The sequence below is a fragment of the Gossypium arboreum genome, chromosome 13, assembly GCF_025698485.1.
Source record: "Gossypium arboreum isolate Shixiya-1 chromosome 13, ASM2569848v2, whole genome shotgun sequence".
NCBI classification, from domain to species: domain Eukaryota; kingdom Viridiplantae; phylum Streptophyta; class Magnoliopsida; order Malvales; family Malvaceae; genus Gossypium; species Gossypium arboreum.
The window spans coordinates 107,907,072-107,924,428 of NC_069082.1; the positions used below are offsets into that span (position 1 = coordinate 107,907,072).

The 17,357-nt window shown below is 35.4% G+C and overlaps 1 long non-coding RNA gene across 1 annotated transcript; it reads right to left on the minus strand.

Annotated features, from left to right (window-relative positions):
- Window positions 1–6,096: 6,096 nt before the first annotated feature.
- LOC128286621 (uncharacterized) lies at window positions 6,097–8,211 on the minus strand. The gene is made up of 3 exons (XR_008277241.1): window positions 8,084–8,211; window positions 7,125–7,166; window positions 6,097–6,255 (listed from the first exon to the last, which is right to left on the minus strand). It is a non-coding gene; the product is annotated as an uncharacterized LOC128286621 (long non-coding RNA).
- Between the last annotated feature and the right edge of the window lie 9,146 nt (window positions 8,212–17,357).

Consider the following 17,357-nt stretch of genomic DNA (forward strand, 5'->3'; position numbering starts at 1 on the left):
CTTCTTCATTTTTTTAGTTTTACCATTGAAACTAGGAAACCAAAGCATGAGAATCCATTGTTAAACTTCCAAGGTTTGGCCAAGTGCATGTGAGCCTATTTCTAACTCATTTTTCGTAAACTTTATATTTTTAAGATAGTTGCAAAAATTTTCAAAATTGTCAAAGATTAAAAAGTTTCCATTGATGTTATTTGAAGTTTTTGAATGTTTATGGTAGATTTTGGAGCATAAAAATGAAATAGGATTAATTTATTAAGTAAATTTTGTTAGTTTTGAGTTAGGGACTAAATTGTGAATATATTGAAATTGATATGAAATTTTGTAATTTTGATAATAGGAGGTTGTATATGGAAATAATTGAAAAGGGTTTAAAATTTGGAGTTCAAAGTTGGAAGATATAATAAGTTCAGTTTTAAGGACTAAATTGAATAAAATGCAAAATTTTAGAGGGATTCAAATAATAAAATTAAACTTATATATACTTATAATAGGATGACATAAGATATTTGGAATTGATAAATTGAATTGAATTATTGAATAAATAAAAAAAATTGGACCAAATTGAATAATATTGAGGAAATGACAAAAATTGTTGATTAGTCCTCAGAGAGTTGTTTGGTTCTTGTCTTAACTAGGTAAGTTCATACGGTATGTTTGTGTTAAATTGTTATCCATTTGGAATTTTAATTGTAATGATGTTTAAATGAAATTTTAATTGTTTATAATTCAATACAAAAAGGTGAGATAAAGAATTAAATTGAATATGATGAATTACAAATTGAAATAATTAAGGAATAGGATATGTTATGTGATGAGGTGAGGTGATGATTTAATAAAATGAGCTGGCTCGATTTGATTTAGATTGGTTGATAATGATAAGGACTAAATTGATATGAAAAATGTGTATGTATATATATGTCTGTGTAATTGAATGTATATAGATATGATTGATGCTATCATGATTACGGATGAATGATTTAATGATGAAATATATGTGAATTGAGATGTTGATTGATAATAAATTGAGTAATGAATACCCTATTAACTATTTGGGTTGAGTTAGATATAGTTGGCATGCTATAGGATAGGAAGAGTTCAAGGTTACTTCGACTACAAGTCAATGAGGTACTGAGTGCCAATTTGCTTCGGTTATACCAATGAGACACTGAGTGTCAAACTTTTTGATAGCTCAGAGCGCAACTATTTGGTTTGGATTTATCTGATGACTCACTTGGTGCCAAACTAGTGTGTTGGTTGGATCTGTGTATCCGTTTGAGTCCGAGTCATGTTAATAGGGAAATAAATAGTAAAAAAAATTAAATATCTGATATTTGAAATGCCAAATGACGTGATATGGAAGTGAAATGTGAAATAGAATATGAAATTGTAAATGAGTTGGGAACATTGATTGATTATGTTCAACGAATCCATGAATTTGGAAACTGAGATGGAATGTAATTTGTAATTCGTAATTCGTAATTCGTATTATGAAATGAAATAGTAATTGACATTAGATTGGCGATTAATATATGTATTTGGTATAAAGATGAATAGATATGAAATGGGAATGAAGTTTATATGATTTAATATGAATTTGATTCAGAATTCAAATTATGACATGAAGAATAATGTTTGACATTAATTTGAAATTGGATGTATTAAGGGTAAATAAATGGTATGATATGATTAAGATAATGAGTTTATTAAATGATTGTTTGTTTTATGAATAATAATGAAATGTTGAATTAAGTGAATTGAAATGTTATATGATTAAATTAATATATAGTGTGATAAATGTTGAACTCACCTTTTTAATATGTGATTTACCATGATAGGCAAACTTTATCAAGCTAAGTAACATGTAGTGTATAATTATAACTTGGGGTAAGTTATTTGGTTTTAGTATCTATGAACTTACTATGCAATTGCAATGCTTACTCCCTTGTTTCCTTTTTCCTTGTAGTGTAAACTTGTAGAATGTATCAAGCAGATCGTCGGAAAGCTCACACTATCTTGGTATTGATTCTTTAGTCTTTGACCGTGTTAAGGTTTGGTTATGTGTGGCATGTACTTAGGAGTTGTTTTGGTTTACTTACATAGTGGTATGGCTTGAAACCCTGGTTGGTGTGATTATAAAAAAGAATATGCTTGTTGAAAACATATGCATTAGTAAATGGTTGGAATAATGTATTTGGTATTTGATATGACATTTTGAGTATGCAATTATATAGGTAATATGATGTCATGATATAGATTAGTTGGTTTGAAATAGAGGTATGTAATATTTGGCATGTACATAATAGAGTTATATAGTTGTATATGTTATGCTTTGAATGAATTTAACATTTTAAATGTTATGTGAATATGTATATAACTATGAGTTTGGTAATGATCTTGGTATTTGGTAATCTTTATTGATTGTTTAGGTATGTATGTTATAATGCTTATTTGGTGATAAGGTAACATGTTTGAAATATGCTTAGTAAATAAATGGTATGTATATGATAGGTTTGAATGAATCTAGTAAGGTATTATGCATGCTTGAATGGTTGAAAGGTGTTATAAATAATTAAACAATGTATGCTATGTTAATTTTTTTTAGGTGTCTTTGAGGGCATATTGGATTATTTTGAATATGGTATTATGTTTGAATTTGAATTGTTGGATTAAGGTGTCAATTGTGGCATATTGGTTTTATGTTCGTAATGGATTGAATAAGTTCTATGTAGGTTATTTGTGTACCTATATGTATCTATGAGCTAAGATGTATATTTGGGCATGAAATGAAATACAATTTGTGATTTTGACCATCTGGGTAAAAGTACCGATACTAGGGACCATGGTATTGATACTTAACCAATTGAACAGTGTTTTGAAAATGGTAGAATGCCAAGATGGTATCGGAACTCATTTTTGGTATCTATACTTTTGTTAAAAATATCATTACTTGTTCCTTTTGTATCAATACTTAGTTGAAAGTTTTGAAAATTTTTAGATTGATCCTTAATCATGCTCGAATATATTAAACTCTGTTTGTGTGCTCGATTTAGTCTCTGCTTGGTTCATAACTTTTGTTATGTGTATATTTAGGAAAACTTAATGATTTAAATTGAATTCAATGTTATGATTTGCATATGAATGTTTCGATAACTGTAGTAGCATCTTGAAACTCAGATCCAATGATCGGACTGGGTGAGGGATGTTACACATGGTTAAGTTGTCTTTAAATAAACATGCAACATAAAAAAAGTTTCTTTTGAAACTTGGTACATAGAAAACATCTTTTGAAATAATCTTCCTAAATTTATCAAAATAAATATGTCCATCTATCATTGCTTCAACTGCCATAGTTGCCCTGTTTCTGGTCATCAATGATAGAATCTTATCTCTAAGATCTCCCCTCTCCTCGAACCCCTGTATAGAAACACATACATAATTAGTGGCTCTCTAATCATTGCCCTAGTGGTCTATTGAATCTTCCAATAAACAAGTTTCTATCATAAAGAGTTTTATACCTTCGCCTTTGGTGGCCAGGTATTCCTTCCACTCTTTGTAGTTTGCCTTGAAGTGTCATTTCTTACTGTAGAAGAAGAATTTAGACTTAGGTAAGTCTTTAGGCTTCTTGGTCCTCTTTCTTTCCACTTGTGGTAGACTAGAGACCTTACCATGCTTTTCTTAATGCGTTTTCCCTTCCTTTGTGAGGAAGAAGCAGCAACTATGTTTGCTTCTACTCTTTGAACTAGCTGACTCTCATTCAACATCAACTTATAAGATTGTAACTCCTTCATGAGTTGTGTAAGCGTCAAGGTCTTGTTCCCAAGTTTATATGACACCCTAAAGCTTGCATAATACTTGGACAAGGTCTTCAAAACCATCTTGATTTGAGTGTTCTGGTCCAAATTGGTCTTATTATACGCGGCCTCAATAAAGTAACCCATAAAAGTAATCATATGATCTTTAACCGTAGTGCCGAGCTTTTGCTGGGTATTCATGAAACTAGTAATAGTTGACTATCAAGACAATACAGCTTGGTCTTCGAACATGTCTTCTAGTTTGTCTAGAATCATTTTGGTTGTCTTACAGTTTTCTAGTTGCTTATAAAGGGTGCTGGTCACACTTGCCAGCATATAGCAATGAGTTAAATCATCAAACTCCTCCTAGAGTTTTCTAGCCTTAGCTTGAGTGGCTGGAAGACACTTATTATCAAGAACTATTTTAAGTTTCTTACAGCTTAGGACAATTATCAGGTTCCTTTTCCATTCCTTATAGTTTTTTCTGTTCAGTTTGTTCTTAATAAGTATATTTAATAAAGGAGTAGTTGTCATTTTCAACCTAAAAATAAAACATTCATTCATTAATATCTTTGTATTAAGCAAATATTTGAAAATGTTTTGCAATATTACGATATGCATTAAGATGATACATACGTCTTACATTAAACCTTAAAACATTTGTAAGTCGTTGCAACGATAATTCTTACACCCATTAAATCAAGCCACCATGGGGTGATAATGATCAACGAGTAAGAACATGGATTTCCATCCAATTAGTACACGAACCTAATTTCTTAGGAAATCACACGTACTAATAATCATTTAACATTTGACCATCATTTCTTAGGAAAGCTTCATAGGAAGTTACTTAACTAGAAGATCTTGAGTGTTTAACCATCAACTTAACACCTATCATATCATGCACCAAAAATGATCATCATTGGACAATCTCACCGAGTAACATGCTCAGACTAGTTGTCCTCTTTAAAGAATGAACTTCTTGTTATTTCGCATGATAATACCTATCATAATGCTGATCCAGTTATCATACGATTACAAGACAGTTCTACTTACTTTTAGAAAATCTCCTCAATAAGGTTCACATGAAAATCCTACCGTTGGGTAGTTAAATTGTCATGCCATCAAAAAAGACCATTGATAGAGACCGTAGGTCTTGTTTTGAGACGTTTTCTGATCACCGTCTCAGTATATGTTCACCAGGGCTAGGAATCAACACTAAAACAAGCAATCTAAGTGCAGTGTGTTACAAGTGTAATAGGTCAGTCGTAATATTTGTAGTGTTTCAATAGAACACCAGAGTATTCCAAGGATCGAACCCAAGTGAGTTCTTGAAAGTCCTACTATACAGTTGTACGGTGGGTTCACTAGCCTTTTACAAAGTGGCTACTACAATGTTCACGAAACATCTATAGGCAGACACTTATCAGTCATTGGCACAGATCTAAACTTCGGTGCCCAATATCAGTCAGGGTTTAAACATAACCCAAATCTTGACACTCAAACTCGACATTCAATCAATGCATTCGATTTCAACTTTGACACTGGGTCAATATCATGGGGCAAAAGCAGTTATACGGGGGGATCATTAGCGTACACCTGACATTAGACCGGTGCACTTTTTGGTGGGCACATGGGTTACAAGAGAACTAATGACCTACTCATTTCGACGGAGATCGATGAGGGTATGTCCATCCCCTTACTTGAAGGTGACAATGAAGGTGAATATGAGGAAAAAGATGTGACCCATGAAGAACGTACTAGTGAGGAAGAAGGGATGGTCAAGGGAGAAGATTCAGGTGAGTAAAAAGGGTAGTAGATGCAGTTGACGGGGAGGAGTCAGACCCTAAGCCAATTTGGCAACGCCGTCCAGATGGTTTAGAAGTGTAGCACCCCAAACCCGGCCCAGACGTTAAGGCCGAATCCGACGTGCCACTTTGAAGTCAAAAACGCGTGTTCCCTTTTCAGTGTTTTAAAAGCCGACTTTTGTTAAACTAACCAAGTGAATGGAAGCTGGGCACCAGGTAGGTATCCATAACAGAGGAGGTGAGCCATGAAGGCTGCTTAAGTACCAAGCTCTCCGATTGGATCCAATCCTAGACATGTCCACATCCATTGCCACACTTGGTTATAACAAGTTGAAATTTCTTTGAGCGGTTATCTTTGGTAAATCGAGTATTCGTGACGTCGTGTTATTTTAAAAAAAAAAACAAGTATCATTTTGAAATCACGCCCTAAGTCTAGACCATTTGAATTATTATCCATCACTTTAAAGTTGTTTAAAATAATATAATCCCAGAAAATCAAAGAAGAAAATAAAGTTAAAATGGCCTTACTACAACCCAAAAATTAAATAGTAATTAAAAATAACTTAAGAAAACCAGTCTCTTTTTCAAACCCAAAAGTATTCACCATGGCCACTCTGAATCCCCTCCGGCTCCAAGTCACCCACATCAAGGCTCACCTGCAAGGTTAAAGAAGGGGTGAGTTTGGGGAAACTCAGTGTGTAAGGAAAACCCATTCAAAGTCCAAGTTAGCTCAAGCCCATTGGGCCTAAGCCCATTCAGGTAACAGTGATACTGGGCCAGAGCCCTTTTCAGATTACAATAAACGGGCCTTAGCCCTTATTCAGATAACAAGATAGCCCATAGGCCCATTTCAAAATACATGCAACATCAATAACATATACAAGCCCATTTGGGAGACTACTCAACCCACCAACCACTACACTCCACATTGCATCACCATACACTCCATGTGGGAATAGCTCAACCCACCCAAATTTCAACACTCCACAGATTTGACCTTTGCTGCTCAGTTATCAGATTTATTGAGGCAAAGCCTCCAATTACCGGACAAGCCACTTTCAGTACTTCCTCCGTCAATATCCCATCCCATGCATCGATAATAACAACATGGCATGCAATAAATAACAAATCAAACATGCATTTAGGTCAATTTAACCCTAGGGGTATTTGGTAATTTATCTCCTAGGGGTAAAACTGTAAATTTTTCACTTTTAAAGGTATTTCAGTAATTTATCTATTTTATGGTTTTTCATGCATATTCCTATCTTTCACGTAACAGAATCACTACCGAGGGTTCTTACCAAATTGGGCCCGTTGGCCCATCATTCCAATTTTGGCCCATTAAGCCCAAAAATATCGAGGGCACAGAAATTATGCACTTTGCAGTCCAAACATTGCAACTTACCAAAAACATTAATCGATTTACCTCACGAGCATTCGCACACTCACAAATCTACAAAATACCGGTTTTCGGCATTTCGACTTTTACCGATCTAGACTAAGAAAGAGGGTGCTAGTTACACACCTGTTTGCGACGATATGCTGACGAGATCCACACACGAACCGCCTACAATTGGATTACTAACACGTTAATCTAACTATTCAAATAAAAACTACGTATTAACCCCTTACAATATTCGGCCAACCACACCTACAGGTCATAGTAAGCTTATAAGAAATCAATAAGCAACTCATTAACAAATTTTTGTCAATGTTTACCACATAATCATAATTTTACTGCAAGCTGTCTTCCTGAGCAACAGTCACTAAATCATTTATAACTGGAGCTACGAAACTCCAAATCAAGTGCCGTTAATTTTCCCTGAAAATAGACTCATATATCTTCTATCCATAAAATTTTCAGAATTTTTGGTTTAGCCGATCAATACCAGATTTTTCTCAAAGTTTCCCATGTTTCACTATTTGACTAATCTGACCACTCTTCATTACGAATCAAATTTCTCATTGTACAGAATTCAAAATATGTTCTCATTTATTTCATTTCCAACTAGACTCATTAAGATTTAATTACATAATTTATTCAGCTTCTAATTCATCTCCCACAATTTATGGTGATTTTCCAAAGTCACGTTACTGCTGCTGTCCCAAGCAGATTTATTACCAAATCACTCTTTCACACACCTATCTTGCATGCATGTTATTTAAACATGTATATCACCAATAAATCATCACATATCTATGATTTTTACTTAAGCATAATCTCCATTTCATCATTTTAAAGCACAATATGTTGGCGATTTTCCCTTTAGCATCTAAGGCACATGCATGATCATTTGTTTGGCTCAACTTCACCTATCTTCCATTTTTCATCAAAAGAACATGAAACAACAACCATTTCCTTCATTTTAATTCATGACCAAATGCTCACAACACACCCAAAAACCAAAATATGCTTCAAGAGTTAAGGTAGAATTAAGAAGAACTCATGAACATCAAGATAGAAGCAAACTACCATGAACTTACCTTCAATTTTCTTCCCCAAGTGACCGAACATTCAAGAGCTTTCTCCTCTCCTTTCTCTTCTCTAACTTTCGGCTATGATGAACAAAGATGGACAAAAATTTGTTCTTTTCACCCCTTTTTCTTTTAATAATATTTCATATTTCATCCATTTAATTCTTTAATACAAAAGACATGAAATGCCCATCATGGAACATTTACCTAACCCATTATCATGGAACATTTACCTAACCCATTATCAATTTTTATCAATTTGTACCATAAATTATGGATATCAAGTGCACATATTATCTTCAACAACATGATGGCCGGCCACTTCATGTAAAATGGGAGGTTTGTCATGCAAATCCTCCTATTTTGCACTCCTATTTGTTTGGCCACTTCAATTTAGCATATAGCATTTTCAAACATTTTCACATAGGTCCTATTTCATAATTTCACCCCCTTTTTCTTATGGAACAAAAATCAACTAAAATTGTCGGGTTCTATCTTAAGCTTGGGCCTTCTAGAGGCCCACTAACATAATTAAACCTATGCCAACATTCACAGAATTCCCGAAAATTGGGGCATTACAAGAAGTGGCACTGTTTTCTAAATTGAAGTTGGTTCCAATAGAGTCGAAACCTTGTAGGTCTAAAGATGACACCTCAGATAATGCTCCAGATCTAGATCCACGATTCAGGGCATATAAATCTTTACCCTACATGACAAAAATCGACTTATCGACTGATGATGGTTTAGAGTTTTTACAGCTACCGTAAAAAACACCTGGTCATGCAAGCACATCTCATGACTTACGAGTACCTGAAATTGGAATGAAATACCTAAACAAAGATGCTTTAATTGCTACACTAAAATGGTACAGCTTCAACAATAACGTGAACTACTATGTTATGAAGTCCCATTTTGAAAAAATCAAAGGAAAGTGCGAAATGCGTTATGGGATGTGCAAATGGAAAATCATGGTGTCTTTCTGTAAGAAAATCGAGTTGTGGATGGTAAAGAAGTATTTCGATCCACATACATGTGTTGTGTTAGATGCGATTCAATACCATCCGAGGCTAGAATCAGACATGATTTCTAACCATTATTCTACTGATGGTGAAGGCGAGTCCTAGGATTCCTGCCTGGTGTTGAATGCGAACATCCATAGCTAGTACAAGTACACTCCAACATACCACAAAAATGTGGGTTGCAAAACATAAGGCTATGGATAAGTTGCACCATGGGTAGGATAGTTCATCCAACTATCTATGGCAAAGGTGTCAGGTATTGGATCGGTATGTACCAGGTTATATAACTGATTCGAAAATGCTCCCAGCATACTTCGGTGATGAATTGGTTCCTGGGAAAAGAGTATTCCATCAAATCTTTTGGATATTTGATCAATGTAAAGAAACTTTTTGGCACTGCAAGCCTTTGGTTCAAATTGACGGCACCTGGCTGTATGGAAGGTATCAACATCATCTGTTGATTGTCGTTGCTTAAGACACTAATCAGAGGATTCTACCAATAGTGTTTGTAATAACTACTGGAGAAACGACAAATGACTGTGATTTCTTCCTAAGCTGATTGCATCGTCGCATTTTCCCACACCCAGACATGTGTCATATTAGATAGAGGAATCAGAATATTGTTTGCGATTAAACATCATGGTAGCCTATAAGATCAAATCCATTATCGATACTGCTTACGACATGTAGGATCCAAATACGACAAAAAAATATCCTTTGAAAACTAAGCGAGATCTAGTCATTGACATTGGTTTGGAGTTCCAACTATTTAGTCACTGTACATCGAATAATCATACTAGGTTTGTTTATTGTATTAACGGGTAAGCATTTTTCGACAGGTTACAAGCTTGTCCAACATCGATTTCGTGAAATGTTGAACAATCTATGTAACACCCCTTACCTGTACCCGAGACCGGGACCAAGTACGAAGTGTTACCAGACATGTACTCAAACATTTTCTGGAAATACGGGTTATAAAATTTCGTTCCAATTTGAACCCAATCAAACAACATCTTAGTGTCCCTATTATGGGCCTACGGGGCCCAAACCATACATTGAAAATGGTCTGGAATCAAACCGAGAACTTGAGAAAGTTCCTGGAAAATTTGCTAGGTGAAGCCTCACACGCCCGTGTGGAGGCAATACATACGCCCTTGTACTTTGGGACACGCCCGTGTCCCCTACCTGTGTGGAATTAATTGAATTTATTTTCTATTTTGAACCTATAGGGGTTTTCACACGGCCAAACACACGCCCGTGTCCTTGGCCCGTGTCCTTCACACGGCCTAGACACGCCCGTGTGGTCGCACGTGTATAAAAACTCGAGCATTCTGTTTATGATGTCAACATGTATTTAGGGGCACACGGCCAAGACATACACCCGTGTGCTAGGCCGTGCCCGCCACACGGTTGAGACACATGGTCATGTCTCTACCCGTATGTTTACTACCATGCATTCTGACTTAATATTTTTAGGTGCAGGGGACACACGGCCATTTCACACGCCCATGGGGCGGTCCGTGTGGGCCTTGTTAGACTATTTTCCAAGCCTTTGGTCACCTTTTAATATGCATATCCACTTATAGTTTTCAATAACACTTGACATGGTCTAATTATACTCTTAAATGACCTTAATATACTTCATTGCATGTAAACTTCATCTCATCGGTTTTTATACATGCTAGGTTATCACCTCTATATTAAGGATTTCCAGGACTTGTAACTCAATTAAGCTTGGCTCGTTATCTTAAGTTCTTAACTCATTGCCAAATTGTGGTCTAACCACCCCATGTGATTTGGTCATATTATATATGACAAATTGTATCACACCATATTTAATCATCACAATAACATTGGAACATAACGTGCACAATTTAGTAGGTCATAACCTATACCAAAATGAGCCAATTTCCATGGCCATGTACAAGTGAATATGTATACTTTTAAAAGCCTTCATATTGGCTAATCAAATGAAACATATAACAAAATAACAAAAACCCTATAGATGCCATTGAACAAAATAAGAGTATTTATATACCAAAGCTAGACAAGATGATAGTGTGTTGATTCTCCAACTGTCTCCCAATCTTCACGAGTCCACGAGATCTGTAAGACAGGGAAAAGAGAGGGGTAAGCATTTATATGCTTAGTAAGCCTGATCAACTAGAAAGTAAACTTACTGATTAATTAGCATACAACCATATTAGGCAATAAAACCAACAAGCATGGAATGGTTTCCCTATCATATACACTCAATCAACAAGTTAGTCTCATAACAATGCACCATGTAATTTGTCGTAGATGAGCTCATCATTCAACATTTTCATTTTTCTATCTCATGTTAATCCCGTTGAGTTTATCAGAAATCTCGATGGATTATCCATTTACCATCAATTCATAAGAGCGATCACCTCAAGTACGCACTCCCGCGAACCTCACATCTTACGGCGAGATTACCAGTCCAAGCTAAATCCCCCGCAATGTAAACTCATAGGGTGATGTCAAGATTACCAGTCCAAGCTAAATCCCTTGTAGCGACAAACACCCGTAATGAGCTCGGATCTGAATTACCAGTCCAGGCTAAATTCAGACCCTAGTCGGATTACCCATCCGGGCTAAATCCACAATGTACACATATTCTTCTAGAGGCTCGATCACTCAAGGAACACCCGTCTGGGCTAGATCCTTTCTATAATTGAGATCAACAGATTACCTGTCCGGGCTAAATCCTTTTCTACAACACATGCATGATCTCAAGTCATGTAAGCCGTGATTTATCCATCGAATTTCCCTTTTTGACTTCAATCGGGACATTTATTATCATTTCATTATTATTAACACATTTTATAGATTTTCATGGCATCATTATAACCAATTATCATACATTCATAACACATGTAATTAGGCATATTAATAATTTACTTAAATTTATTCGAACTTACCTGGTATTCATTTCGGTTTTGCATCTCGGTTATTCCGAAACCTTTCGTTTTCCTCGATCGACCTCCAAAATTTGTTTCTTGGGGTCTATAACAATAAAAATAGATCATTAATTCCTCACATTATTCTTTTTGACTCTAAATTTCACCCCAGACAAACTGACCGTTTTGCCCCTAACCTTTCACATTATTTACGATTTAGTCCCTAGGCTCGTATGATGAAATGTATGAATTTTCTACATTACCCAAGCCTATCCAAATGTTCTTTCCTCTTATGGTAGCCCACATTTTTCCATTATTTCACATTTCTACCACATATTTTACACCTTTTGCAAAAAGGTCATTTTAGGGGTTTTTCATGAAAATCACCTAGAAAAAGATGTTTATCACACATCCAACTTTCATATTCCTCCATAAAAAATCAAAGAATAAACATGCTACACATGGGTCACTTTGCAAACATGAACCCTTACTCAAAATATGGGTAGAAATGGAGAGAGTAAGTTACCGGGATTTCAAAAATACGAAGAACATTAAAAACGGGGCTAGGGAGCACTTACTATTGAGCTTGGAAAATGAAAAAACCCTAGCTATGGTGGCTCTCAAATTTCAGCAGCTAGGTGGAGAAGACGAGCTGATTTTTGTCTTCATTTTCCCATTTTATTTCATTAATTAGCCAAATGACCAAAATGCCCTTAAGCCCTTTCTTTGAAATTTTATCCATACATGCCCATTTTTGTCCAAAAACTTAGAAATTGGGTAAATTTATCTTTAAGGACTTCTAATTAATAATCTAAAGCAATTTCATACAAATTTCTTCTAGAATCCAAGTTTTGCAATTTATTCAATTTGGTCCTTATTTTCCAATTAGACACCTTACTTATAGAATTTATTCATGAAACTTTAACACATGCATATTATCATATTCTAGACCTCATAATAATCAAAAAATAAATATTTCAATGTCAGATTTGTGGTCCCGGAATCACTGTTCTGACTAGGCCTTATTTCGAGACGTTACAATCTAAACACCATCAATGCCTACGGTACAGCGTACCTAGCGAATATACCATTCGAACAGTGAATGCAATCATATGATGGGGGTCTACAATATAGGTACAAGACATTAAACTTAGTCGAGTGCATCAATTTCATACTGAAGGGGACGTGTCATTTGCTGGTAACCTCAGTCGTCAAAGAAACATGCTTTTGTCTGGTCGCCTTGTTTTTGAAGAGGACAACAACGTATGATGGAAAAAAGTGAGCGATAGTACTTGGTGAGATGTATAACACCCCTAACCCGTACCCGTTGTCGAAACAGAGTTTCAGAGCATTACCAAAACATTCAGAACATTTTACAATTTATTTACATAAATTACTATTTATTTATCGAAATCATTCAAAATATCCCTTAATTGGACCCTCGAGGCCCAATAAGAGCATTAGAATCGAGTAGGGACTTAATCGGGAACTTTAAGAATTTTTCGTGAAATTTCAAAAGAAATTTCAAGAGAAATTTCAAGGTGTATGGCTCAGACGCCCTTATGGTCCAAGGGACAAGCCCGTGTAACTCTCTGACTTGCACACACAGTCATGCCACACGCCCGTGTGCTAGGCCGTGTGGTTAATTAATTTAATTCGAAATTAGGTGCAGGTTTCACACAACCAAGACACACGCCCATGTCTCTGCCCGTGTGCTCAATTCTGAGCATTCTATTTCTCAAAATTAAGGTGCAGAGGACACACGACCTAACCACATGCCTATGTTACCAGGTCGTGTGTCACACACGGTCTAGACATATGCCCGTATGTCTGCCCTTGTGGACAAAATGAAGTCATTTCTATCTTCATTTCTCACCCAAAATTTCACCCAAGACCTGCACTTGAAACACACATCCAATACCAACCAATTCAAGCATTCAAATTGGGCAATTTCTATCATTTAACATGACATATCATTACAAGCATACATGATCACCACCTTACCTTAGTTAACTTAGGCATCCAAAACATTGATCACATATTCATAACTTAGGCATTCATTTAACATAACACATGTGTATATATATACATATATCATAAAAGTCCACTTAGTCATACCAAAATAAACCATTACTAGCCATTCCAATGGCTAGGTTGCAAAATAACATTTCAAGCCACTATTGGCCAAGTTTTCCTATACATGCCATTATACCAAAATGATTTAACTAAGTATACCCAAAATGACTAGTTGAAAGTGTGACGATGCTCCAGTGATCTCCAACCCTCGCGAGCTTCCAAGCACTAGAAAACAGAGGAAAATAAAATGGAGTAAGCATTACATGCTTAGTAAGTTCGTATAACGGGAACTAAACTTACCAATCTTGCTTATTAAATCTAGGCATACAATGTTATGTTTCGATCCATCTGGCTAAATTGCCTAATCACATACATTCAATCAAACATGTTAATCACAAAATCTTCATATCAATCAAGTAACATAGATGAGTTCATCAAGCAATACTCTTTCAGTCATTATCATATCATCTCAATTGAATCATTGAATTTCGATGGATGCTCAAGTAGTACACTCGAAGTGTACGATTCAATAATCCGTCAATTCCTTATTCAAGGTACCCCTTAGGGCATTTAACCAAGAAACACTTTCTCGAGCCACATATCGTATAACAAGATTACCAGTCCAGGCTAAATCCTTTATATAACGTATGCTCAGAAGGGATCGATTAGGATTACTAGTCCAGGCTAAACCCTAATCATAACGTATGCTCTAGAGGTATTACATCGGGATTACCCATCCGGGCTAAATCTTTTCTATAACAAGGTCAATGGGATTAATCTTTCGAGTTAAATCTCGTTCGTAACGAATGCATGACCTTATTAATTTTGGGGAAGCGCATATAATCATTGGAATTCACATTCAATCGGGACTTAACCCATTTATCACCATTTCAAGCATGTAACAATTTTCCATCATAACATACAACTAAAGCACATCAACATAAATCACATTACATACAAACACAACATTTAATTAACAAAATTATATACCCGATTAAGTTACAAGAACTTACCTCGACACTTGTTCGCGTAAATGTCTACTAATCTGAAATCTTTTCTTTTTCTTGATCTAACCTTGAATTAGTGTTGTCTGGATCTATATAAATGAATTTAACCATCAATTTCACAGATTTCATATTTAAATGGACTCAATTTACATCTTAGGCAAAATTATCATTTTGTCCCTAACTTTTTCATAAATTTTGATTGTCCCTAGGCCCGGAAAATGAAACTTGTGCGAATTACTCCCTATTTACAACTTTTCATTTTAGTCCCTAAATCATATTTTCATCAAAAATCACTTTGTAAAAGTTGTTTATCTATCAATAATCTTTCATTTTCTACCATAAATTTCTAATTTCCAGCATATACATACATGACCCATTTTCATACCTTAATAACTTTTCAAATTAATCCCTCAAATAGAGAGATTAAGCTATCCCAGTTTCAAAAATACCAAAATTACTAAAAACGGGACAAGAAAACTTACCCAATTAGGCCTTGAAAGTTTCTTTTCTCTCTCATAGGGTTTCCATGTGTTTTAGGTTGAAGAGGACATAAAATAAAATGATATTTTCTTTTATCATCTTTTAATTAATTTAATTATTTCAAATTCTAATTTAATCCTTGACCTTTTCTAATTTTTCCATGGATGAGTCACCAAGAATCTACATACTTTTCTTTAATGGTCTAATTTCATATAAGGACCTCTAGATTTTAATTCCATAGCTATTTAATCCTTATAACTACTAGAATTCAACTTTCGCATTTTATGCGATTTAGTACTTCTCGTAATTAAACACTTAATTGATAAAATTTTCATGTCAAAATTTTCACACAACATGCCTATTATAATACAGACCATATAATGAAATTAAAATAAACCTTATTTTTGGATCAGATTTGTGGTCCCGAAACCACTGTTCCGATTTTACTGAAAAATGGGTTGTTACAAGATGACATCATGAAAGAGATTCGACAAAATACAATGAGGGTTAACACTATGTAAGTAGTGTGCCATTCGCATTGGAACCTTGATTTTTTAGTCATAGAGCACGCTAGGCCCGACCACGACATGTCAGTGGCATCCTATTATGTGAACTTAACAGTAGGGACTTACGATTATGGGAGATTCTAAGCACTTTGGTTCCTATGCACATATACAATTGTTACATGTGGGAACGTACGAATTGAGTATGCGCCTTATATCAACGACGTTTACCGACTAGAATGCATTCACAATGTATGGAGTCTTGAAGTCCCAATCGTCCCAAATGAGAATATGTGGCGTTGATCTAACAATAGCCTAAAATATTCAAACTCGTCCAACAATCTCACAGAACTCAGCCCATGGTTCCACCTGTACGGATGATATGTTAGTCGAAATATATAATAAATAAAAACATTTACTGTACAAATTACCTATTTATTAATAAATTTAAAATATTTACCTCGTCACCAACGGGAACACATATGTTTCGATCACTTTGGGATGTAGAAACGGTAGTCGTCATCAGGCCTACGACTGCAGTAGGAGCAGACAACGACCGATCGACATTACATTCGGTACAGTGGCCCAACACAGCTCTCAGTATAACATGGATAATACAGCAGACCCCGACTTAGTTTTTCGTATTCGTTGAAGTCTATTAGATGTACTAGCCACCTTACATGCACCAAATTTTGAGATTTATCGAGCATTAAAATTCCCCCAATTAACCTCATGATAAATGCTCAAGTATATTGTTCTATAACCTCCTCCGTTGGGTCTTTAAGAAGCTATTTGAAATTATCTTCCAACCAGTTGATCAATATCTAACCACCATTAAACCTGTTCGGGACCTTCCCCAACATTGATCTACAGAGGTCCACTTTACCGGGAACAACCGCTGATCCAATGACGATTGGCCCATCCACTAGCAAACCGAGTTGTAATGCTACGTCATGGAGTGTGATTGTACACTCATCAAATGTAATGTGGAAAGTGTGTGTTTCGGGCATCCATCTTTCCACCAACACGCTGATTAGTGTAGGATTGAGTTTGCAGCCCTTAAGCATGCGAGACGTATGCAAGAATCCAGCCTCTTGCAAGTAGCCACAAATTTGAAGGATCGGAGGCTTTCCCATATTATGTTTGAACCCCTCCAAAACACGATCATTCGCCTATTTATAACATAAAAAAATTATTTCAAATTATCAAAAATAATTAATTAAGCTTAACATAATTGAAAATAAAATAATTTAAAATTTCATCTTACCATTGCTGCT